This window comes from Lethenteron reissneri, unplaced genomic scaffold, assembly GCF_015708825.2.
Source record: "Lethenteron reissneri isolate LAM-NWPU_2019-01 unplaced genomic scaffold, ASM1570882v1 scaffold_1938, whole genome shotgun sequence".
Taxonomy (NCBI): Eukaryota; Metazoa; Chordata; class Hyperoartia; order Petromyzontiformes; family Petromyzontidae; genus Lethenteron; species Lethenteron reissneri.
This window is the reverse complement of record NW_026891705.1, coordinates 260,454-270,900: the sequence shown is the minus strand read 5'-3', so window position 1 is coordinate 270,900 and position 10,447 is coordinate 260,454.

Genomic DNA, 10,447 nt, shown 5'->3' with positions numbered 1-10,447 from the left:
CAAAAAACCTCATCGGTAATATTGGCCACGAAAGCCTCCTACGGATATGGGTTAAGATGGGAACTCCTTTCGTCATGACCTTGCTAAGTAGTACCGGCATAATAGGTCCCGTAACATATGTGGGTTTGTTGGGGGTAACTACCAAATCTTTCCAATGTGGACCGGCCAACGTGGAAGAGTAGGCCAACACTAAAAAATACCCACTTCATTCGAGGGGGGAGGGGAGGGAAGAGGAGGGGGGGAGAGAGGGTAAGAGAGTGGTGTGTTCCTCTTTTGAGACGCACTTTGATGGCTAGGCCTCGCCTGGTATGCAGGAGGTTGTAAATTTGATCCTGATCCTGATGACGCCTGCTGCTGTATATTTGGAGTTTTCATGTTATCTCCCTCACCTGGTATGCGGGAGGTCGTTGCTACGATCTTGACCCTCATGCTTTTATATTTGAGGTTTGCACGTCCTTCTCTCTCTCCGTGGTTCGCGTGGATTTTTCTCCGGGTTCTCCGGTTTTTGTCCCACCTCCACATTTATAATCAACGGTCATGCATTCAGAGCATTTGGCTGCCGCTATGAATTCCCATGTAACGATGACGATGATCGCAAGCCGCCACTTCGTTGTTGAGCGAGCTATCATTTGTGGTAAGTTAATACCTCAGTGGGCTTTGCCTAGTAGGATGGGGATTTAGTTTTATTTGTAATGTGTTTGGGTGATTTCTTTACCTTTCTTGTACTTTGCACTCGTATTGTGTTTTGTATTGTTTGTTGTTGTAACGTTCTTACCCCATGCCCCTTCTGGACATCTGTGATGAAAGAGCTTTATTGCTCATCAGATTCTTGCAATATACATAATGATTGACATGTAGGCTTTCGCGACCAATATCATCCATAATAGAGGTTTTTGTTTGTGGGTTGGATCGTGTAAATACATAAATGTGTCGTTAAAACTCGCCATCACCCGACACAGCCAACTAGCCACAAATTTGGCTGTCGCCTGATGAGGCTAGTTGTAATTACTGGCAAAACGTCGTACTTAGATTGTAAATGTTGTGGCTGTACTAGTGACGAATTGGCACATTCTGTTTACGTGACAACCCTTACTAGTTGGCTGTATCGGGCAGTGGCGGGTTTTAACGACACATTTATCTATTTACACGATCTAACCCAAAAGAAAACCTCTATTAAACATAATGATTATGATTCTGCTGATTCTGATTCACCTGGTAAAAATAAACAATAGTTTTAGTTGAGGGATGGTGCTGCTTCCGCTGCCAGTGACGAGAGTGAGGGAGCATTTGCTGGAGCGGCGCCATTTTGTTATAGTTGCACTTGGCATTGGCGCCGCCATTTTGTTTTGTTGCCCTTGACATGGGTGCCGCCATTTTGTTTTATTGCACGTGGGAGGCGGCGACATTTTGTTTTCGTTGCACGTAGCAGGGGCGTGCGGGCGAGGAGCCGTCCTGCGAGGACGCGATGCGGCGCGCCCGCGTCATCGACAGCTGCTCCCGCCTCCTCTTCCCCATCGCCTTCGTGCTCTTCAATGTCATCTACTGGGTTGTCTACCTCGCAGTCATTAGCCCATAGTTGTTGTTATCATGGTGTGGGTCAGGGACTGTTGTCTTGGTGTGTGGTCTGGGACTGTTGTTGTCTTAGAGTGGGTCTACTGGGGTTGTCGACCTGGCCGTGAGGAGCTCCAAGTTTTTGTTGTCATAGTGTGGGTGTGTTGGTTTGGGACTATTGTTGCTACCTTGGTGTGGTCTTGGACTGATGTTGCCTTGGTATAGTCTGGGACTGTTGTTGTTGTTGTTGTTTTTTGTGTGGTCTGGGACTGTTGTTGTTGTCTTGGTGTGGTCTGGGACTGTTTTTGCATTGCTGCATTTCCCCAAGAGTGAATTTGGCAGGAATTAACGTACATGCTTTATATATTTATTTAGTTTAGTGACTTGCTTAATTTTTCTGCGTTATAATGGTGCTCGCGTTCCGTGTTATAATAACGGTGCTCGTTACGTGTTATAACAGTGTGTGCATTCTATGTTATAACAGTGTGCTCCTTCCGCGTTACAGCAGTGTGTGCTTTCCGCGTTATAAGCGTGTGTGTTCCGCATCATAACGGTGTGTGTGTTCCACGTTATAATAACAGTGTGTGCATTCCACGTACAATGATACTGTACGCGGAGTGAGTGGGAGAGTGGGTGCGTGAGTGGGCGAGTGAGTGAGTTGGTGGGCGAGTGAGTGTGTGGGAGAGTGAGTGAGTATGTGGGTGAGTGAGTGTGTGGGTGGGCGAGTGGGAGAGTGGGTGGATGAGTGGGCGAGTGAGTGTTTGTGGGTGGGCGAGTGAGTGTGTGGGTGGGCAAGTGAGTGGGAGCGCTCGTGAGTGGGTGAGTGAGTGGGAGAGTAAGTGGGCGAGGGAGTGTGTGGTTGAGTGAGTGGGTGGGCGAGTGAATGAGTGTATGGGTGAATGAGTGGGAGCGTTAGTGAGTGGGAGAGTGAGTGGGCGAGTTCGTGTGTGGGTGAGAGAGTGGGTGGGAGTGAATAAGTAATTATGTGGAATGCTTTCTCCAGTGATCCCGTCTCTGCTGAAGTGCTCGCTAGCAATAAAGATGCTCACACAACATTCGTTCTCTGTTTGATTGCACGGTGTATTTTTTGTGTGATGGGACACAATTGTACAGGGGGAACGTGACCTATGTCTCTATGAGTCTCTATGTATCAGTGTGAGTATATGAGTCTATTTGTATCTATATGAGTCTCTATGTATCTATGACTTTCTATGAGTCTACATAAGTATGCATCTCCATGTATCTCTGTGTATCTCCATGAGTCCCTTTGTATCACTGGGAACATATGAGTCTCTATGTATCTCTATACGTCTATTTGTATCTCTATGAGACGTAAAGAGATATATAGAGACTCATAGACTTCCTCTATGAGTCTAGTTGTGTCTATGTAAATGTATTCATCTCTATGTATCTCGATGATTCCCTCTGTTAGTGTTTGAGTGGTTGGCTGAGGTGCCATCTGTTGAGGAATTGCGAAGGGAAATCTGAAGCTTGAAATGAGATAAAGCGCCGGGAAGAGATGGGGTGGGGGCAGACATCCACCCCACCGCCCCCGCCGACCGAGTGATGGAGCCCTCCGTGCTAGCGCCCTCTCTGAGGGACACACTCGTGCTGCTGGCTCACAGCCGCACGGAGTTAACCCACGCACCCGCGTACACCACAGCCAACGCTAACGCAGCACACAGCGGCACACAGCGGCACGTTTGCGGCGATTACTTTTCCTCTGGCAGCGCGTTTCCCCAGGCAGTCGCTCCGCACATAAATCAGCGACACCACACCGATGCTCTGTGCTAACTTTTATTCGCGACGCAAATCCCCGCACTGCCAAAAGGGAATATTTGGCGAGACGAGCTTAGCCTACTGCTGACCAAGTCCCCTGATACTCAAACGCCCTATCACGTACCTCGCAGCTGTACTCACGGCGTCGCACGGACACGGTGAGAGTTGGAGGGAGGAGGACGAAAGAGAACTTCACCTATCCCTTTCTAGATTTGAAGCTTTCGTGACTGCAAGGATTCATACTCTTAGGCTTTTTCGGTGAAGTCACGTAGGTAAAAAATAAAATTAATAGAAGTAAAATAATAAATCACGACGTTTCGGAGGCAACACAAGTCTCCGTCATCAGGTGGGACCGTCACAGCTAAAATTACTGCATCAAGTGAGGAAAAATTCCAAAAGACCAGCCTTTAACTACAAGTTAAGGGGGGAGAGGCTTATCTGAATGTGGTAACCAGGGAATGGAACGTGGGGGTGGTGGGCGGGGCTACAAGAGAAATTGGCCAACGTCATCATGTGCAAGAGAACAATCGGTGTACCTCGACCTATCCCTGCCTCGTGGCGACACTCGCTGGCGTCGCACGGACGCTGCGAGCGGCTCGAGAAGGCAGGACGGCAGGGAGTCGGTCTTGGCGGCCAAGATGTGGAAGAATAAGTATAACCCGTAAAAACAAAGTTTTTCACTATAAATCTTTTATATGCGTGGCGGCTAGAGTCCTCTCGTCCTCTGGCTTGAGATGGCTGCCACCTATGGGTCAGATGATTGTCTGCCAGTATTAAGCAATTGGTAATTAAATATTTAATTTGTTTTCCCTAAACAGTGTCAAATTTTGGAAAAAGAATTTTCACGAAAATTAATTGTCTCGCACAACGAGTCTGCGTGCAAAATGTCAGCTCGATTAGATCACGGGAAGTGGGTTTAAAAACGACCAAAAGATTTGCACGGTCGTAAGCAAGCAAGCAAGCACGCAAGCAAGCAAGCAAGCGAACTTAATATAAAGGATTTAAAAATAGAACCTGAATGGTCCCGGCTTCCTCTTTTCATTCCCCTAACTTCAAAAGCCCGGGGTGACGTTGTACCGCGTGGTCCATCTCTGATGGTGCATTGTCTTTGAGTTGTGCGCCTTTTGGCGTCATCTGGTCCAACACCAGGTGAGACTAGGCTCTAAGGAAAGCTGTCTCGGGTGTGGACCAATCAACTTCAAGGACAGTGCATACATTATCAGAGTTATGTTTTTTGTTTGCATTATGACTGCAGGTATTGTGGTCAATGCAAACATGACTCCTCGTAAAAAACAGGTGTCAGTTTTGTTGCCAGATAAAATGAGCTCCACATCTTCTTTAACCACATCACTCCATCTGTTCTCTAGCCCATTTAGCCTCCATTCGGCCGAACAAAAGCTGTTTAGGCATGTGGTGGCTGGGCATGCGGGCTACATGACCCAGCCAACACAGCCTTGCCTGCCGGAGGAGCTCACCGATGGGACTTTGTCCAGATCTTTCAAGGATTTGTGAGCTCCTCACACAATCCAGCCTGGTTAAACCCAGGATGGATCGTAGGCAGGCCAGCCTAAATGTTTCTAACTGGCGAAGATGTTCCATTAGGGAGGTCCACGTTTCGCAAGTGGAGAGAAGGGAGGGAATGACTGTGGCCGAGAAGGCCCGAAGTTTCGTGTGGAACGACAGACCAGGTAGCTTCCACACAGTGTTACGCAACCGATGAAAAGATAATGCCATTCGACTGATTCGGAGTGAGACCTCTGCTGTCAAGCCAGAGCTGGTCATGAGCACACTGCCCAGGTATGGGAAACTCTCCTCTCTCTCCACACATGTCCCATCAACAATTGGGAGTTGTGGGGATGGAGTGTCTGATAGTACAAAATACCCAGGCAGGTGCTTATTTTTGTTGGGGCTGAGGGTAAGGCCCCACCTCTTAGTGGCACACTCCAGGTTCAGCAGCATCGCCTCCAACTCCCCCTCTGAGTGAGACAACGACACATACTGACAGACTCACGCAGATAAATAGACACGCACAGACATACACACAGAGACAGACACGCGCGCTAACCGCTACACCACCGCTCCCTACACAGACACACACAAAGACACACACACAGAGACATACACACAGATAGACACAGAGAGCCATATGTGCACACAGAGACAGACACACGCAGAGAAATAGACACAGACATACACACAGAAACAGACACGCTAACCACTACACCACCGCTCCCCACACAGACACACGTAGACAAAGACACACACAGACAGACACACGCAGAGATATAGACACACAGATAGACATACGCAGATAGACACGCAGAGACATAGACACACATAGAGACAGACACGTGTGCTAACCGCTACAGTATCGCTCCACACCATGATCACCACCACCATCATTATCATCATCGCCACCACCACCACCATCATTATCATCATCGCCACCACCACCGCCACCATCATCATCGCCACCACCATCATCATTATCATCATCACCACCATCATTATCATCATCGCCACCACCACCATCATCACCACCATCATCACAATCATCATCGCCACCAACACCATTATCATCATTGCCACCACCACCATCATCACCACCATCATCATTATCATCATCGCCACCACCACCACCACCATCATTATCATCATCGCCACCACCACCATCATTATCATCGCCACCACCACCATTATCATCGCCACCACCACCATCATTATCATCATCGCCACCACCACCACCACCGTCATTATCATCATCATCGCCACCACCACCACCATTAGCATCGCCACCACCACCACAATCATTATCATCATCGCCACCACCACCATCATCACCACCACCATTATCACCACCACCATCATTATCATCATCATCACCACCACCACCACTACCACAATTATCATCGCCACCACCACCATTATCGCCACCACCATCATTATCATCGCCACCACCGTCATCATCATCACCACCACCACCGTCATCAGCTCGTCACAGAAGAGCTGACACGGCGTAACGCGAGGCGCGCGCGCGGGTCGTCCTGCCGGGTTTGCGTCTCCGAACGCGACACGCGGACGGGATAATGAGTGGCGCCAGACCCAAGCCCAGAGACAATATCCCTCGCGCATCGGTGGGCGACAAGAAACTAAAGAGCTGAGCACGTGGGACATCTTGTTGACGATGCAGACCGGGGTGGGGTGGGGGTGTGGGGGATGATGGTTCACCTTGTTCGGCATTTCTGCTTCGTTTGCAATTCAGTGACAAGCTCCGACTGTTGGCTACTGCTGCTGCCCCATGTCGCTGCTAACACCACCGTCACTCCGCTCGTTCTTAATTTTGGAGCTTTCGTGACTGCATGAATTATTCTTTGGTTCTTTCGGTTAAGTCACGTCTAAAGATTAAATAATAAATTAAATAATAGCATATTACGACGTCGTAATATGGTATTATTTAATTTATTATTTTATCTTTAGACGTGACTTAACCGAAAGAACCAAAGAATAACTCCGCTCGTTGTACGCGGAATTTGGCCCAGCCGCTGGACAGATGTCGCACACGCAAAGGGGCCGTCCATATATGACGTCACGCCCCTAGGGGGGTGCGAGGTCAGACATTTGTGACGATGTGTGACGGGGGGTTTGAGAAATGTGACGTCACATCAAAATGCGCAACTTTAAATAAATATAGACAACACGTTCTACTTAATTAAATAGACCTTTTTAATACATGTTTTCTCCTACAACATCAGAGTGCAGCGCCGCATTAAATACGCACTACAATGACAATAGTTTACAGCGATTTGAAGAGGGGGGGGGGGTCAGAGCTTTGTGACGTAATATTTGAGGGGGGGGGGTCTGACTTTTTGCCCGTGTTTACTGCCCGAGAACTGCCACTCTTTGTTGAGATGAGGTTTGTGCCAAAGAGAGCGTTTGAAGATGTTCATTTGCTCATTTTTGCAATAAAATAATTTTTCGAAAAAAACTCAACGGTGTTGAATTTCTCCCTCATTTTGGGTGAGTGGGTGATTGAGTGTGTTGTGATGAGTGGGTGAGTGGCTGGATGGGTGGCTGAGTGAGTATGTTGTGATGTGTGGGTGAGTGGCTGATTGAGTGTGTTGTGATGAGTGGGTGAGTGGCTGAGTGAGTGTGTTGTGATGAGTGGGTGAGTGGCTTGGTGAGTGGGTGAATGAGTGTGTTGTGATGAGTGGGTGAGGAGTAGCTGGGTGAGTGGGTGAGTGAGTGTGTTGTGATGAGTGGGTGAGTGGCTGGGTGAGTGGGTGAGTGGCTGAGTGAGTGAGTTAGTGTGTTGTGATGAGTGGGTGAGTGGCTGGGTGAGTAGGTGAGTGAGTGTGTTGTGATGAGTGGGTGAGTGGCTGGGTGAGTGGGTGAGTGAGTGTGTTGTGATGAGTGGGTGAGTAGCTGGGTGAGTGGGTGAGTGAGTGTGTTGTGATGAGTGGGTGAGTGGCTGGGTGAGTGGGTGAGTGAGTGTGTTGTGATGAGTGGGTGAGTAGCTGGGTGAGTGGGTGAGTGAGTGTGTTGTGATGAGTGGGTGAGTGGCTGGGTGAGTGGGTGAGTGGCTGAGTGAGTGAGTGTGTTGTGATGAGGGGGTGAGTGGCTGGGTGAGTGAGTGTGTTGTGATGAGTGGGTGAGTGGCTGGGTGAGTGGCTGAGTATGTTGTGATGAGTGGGTGAGTGGCTGGGTGAGTGGGTGAGTGAGTGTGTTGTGATGAGTGGGTGAGTGGCTGGGTGAGTGGGTGAGTGAGTGTGTCGTGATGAGTGGGTGAGTGGCTGGGTGAGTGGGTGAGTGAGTGTGTGGTGATGAGTGGGTGAGTGGCTGGGTGAGTGGGTGAGTGGCTGAGTGAGTGAGTTAGTGTGTTGTGATGAGTGGGTGAGTGGCTGGGTGAGTAGGTGAGTGAGTGTGTTGTGATGAGGGGGTGAGTGGCTGGGTGAGTGAGTGTGTTGTGATGAGCGGGTGAGTGGCTGGGTGAGTGGGTGAGTGTGTCGTGATGAGTGGGTGAGTGGCTGGGTGAGTGAGTGAGTGTGTTGTGATGAGTGGGTGAGTGGCTGGGTGAGTGGCTGAGTATGTTGTGATGAGTGGGTGAGTGGCTGGGTGAGTGGGTGAGTGAGTGTGTTGTGATGAGTGGGTGAGTGGCTGGGTGAGTGGGTGAGTGAGTGTGTCGTGATGAGTGGGTGAGTGGCTGGGTGAGTGGGTGAGTGAGTGTGTGGTGATGAGTGGGTGAGTGGCTGGGTGAGTGAGTGTGTGGTGATGAGTGGGTGAGTGGCTGGGTGAGTGGGTGAGTGAGTGTGTTGTGATGAGTGGGTGAGTGGCTGGGTGAGTGGGTGAGTGAGTGTGTTGTGATGAGTGGGTGAGTGGCTCGGTGAGTGGGTGAGTGTGTAGTGATGAGTGGGTGAGTGGCTGGGTGAGTGGGTGAGTGTGTCGTGATGAGTGGGTGAGTGGCTGGGTGAGTGGCTGAGTGAGTGTGTTGTGATGAGTGGTGAGTGGCTGGGTGAGTGGGTGAGTGAGTGTGTTGTGATGAGTGGGTGAGTGGCTGGGTGAGTGGGTGAGTGAGTGTGTTGTGATGAGTGGGTGAGTGGCTGGGTGAGTGGGTGAGTGGCTGAGTGAGTGAGTGTGTTGTGATGAGTGGGTGAGTGGCTGGGTGAGTAGGTGAGTGAGTGTGTTGTGATGAGTGGGTGAGTGGCTGGGTGAGTAGGTCAGTGAGTTTGTTGTGATGAGTGGGTGAGTGGCTGGGTGAGTGGGTGAGTGAGTGTATCGTGATGAGTGTGTGAGTGGCTGGCTGAGTGAGTGAATGAGTTGTGATGAGTGGGTGAGTGGCTGGGTGCGTGAGTGATTGAGTGTGTTGTGATGAGTGGGTGAGTGGCTGGGTGAGTGAGTGAGTGTGTTGTGATGAGTGGGTAGGTGGCTGGGTGAGTGGGTGAGTGAGTGTGTTGTGATGAGTGGGTGAGTGTGTCGTGATGAGTGGGTGAGTGGCTGAGTGAGTGGGTGAGTGAGTGTGTTATGATGAGTGGGTGAGTGGCTGGGTGAGTGAGTGATTGAGTGTGTTGTGATGAGTGGGTGAGTGGCTGGGTGAGTGGGTGAGTGAGTGTGTTGTGATGAGTGGGTGAGTGGCTGGGTGAGTAGGTGAGTGAGTGTGTTGTGATGAGTGGGTGAGTGGCTGGGTGAGTGGGTGAGTGAGTGTGCTATGATGAGTGGGTGAGTTGCTGGGTGAGTGAGTGTGTTGTCATGAGTGGGTGAGTGGCTGGGTGCGTGAGTGATTGAGTGACAGCTCCACAAAGTATCTTATAATTTGGACATTAATCGCAGCAAAACCATTTCATGATCCACTCGCCTCCCTCCCTCCCTCATCAAAGAGACCGCTGTCACAGCAGAGCCGGGAATCCTTCCCCTGATGCTGCCTGTAAGTGGACACTTCGCCTGTAACGCCCCCTCGCCTCGAGTCTCGCTCGGTCGCTCGGTCATTCGAGCAGCACCAGCCCCCCCTCCAGTCATCACGGTGTAACTCACACGACCTATAACAACACCCTTAGCGTGGCCAATTACCCACCACTTATTTAAACACACAGAGACACACACAGACACACAGAGAGACACACACACACACACGCGCACGACGGGCACACGACTTGCATGCGAAACCAGGGTCACTATTTGCCCGGGTCTCCTATAAGCCGTGCTCGGAGCTCCAAGGCTCAAAGGAGTTGGCATTCTCTTGGCGGATCAACAGCGCTGAAGGGGTGGGGGGAATAGCGTGGAGGAGGAGTTGGAGGAGGTTGGAGGAGGTGGAGGAGATTGGAGGTGGTGGAGGAGGAGGTGGAGGAGATTGGAGGTGGTGGAGGAGGTGTACGAGGTTCGAGGAGGTGGAGGAGGAGGTGGTTAGAGACGGGACGAGGTTCAGGCGCTCGTGGTTCGGTGGAGGTGAATGGAAACGAATCGTCCTGTACATCGTTATTTAGGCTCTCTGTTGTATCAACAAAACAGATTGTTTAAACAGCAACAACAACACCTGCAATTACATTACACCACTACACACTCACACATATACACCGCTACACAAACTCACATATATACACCACTACACACTCACATATTTACACCA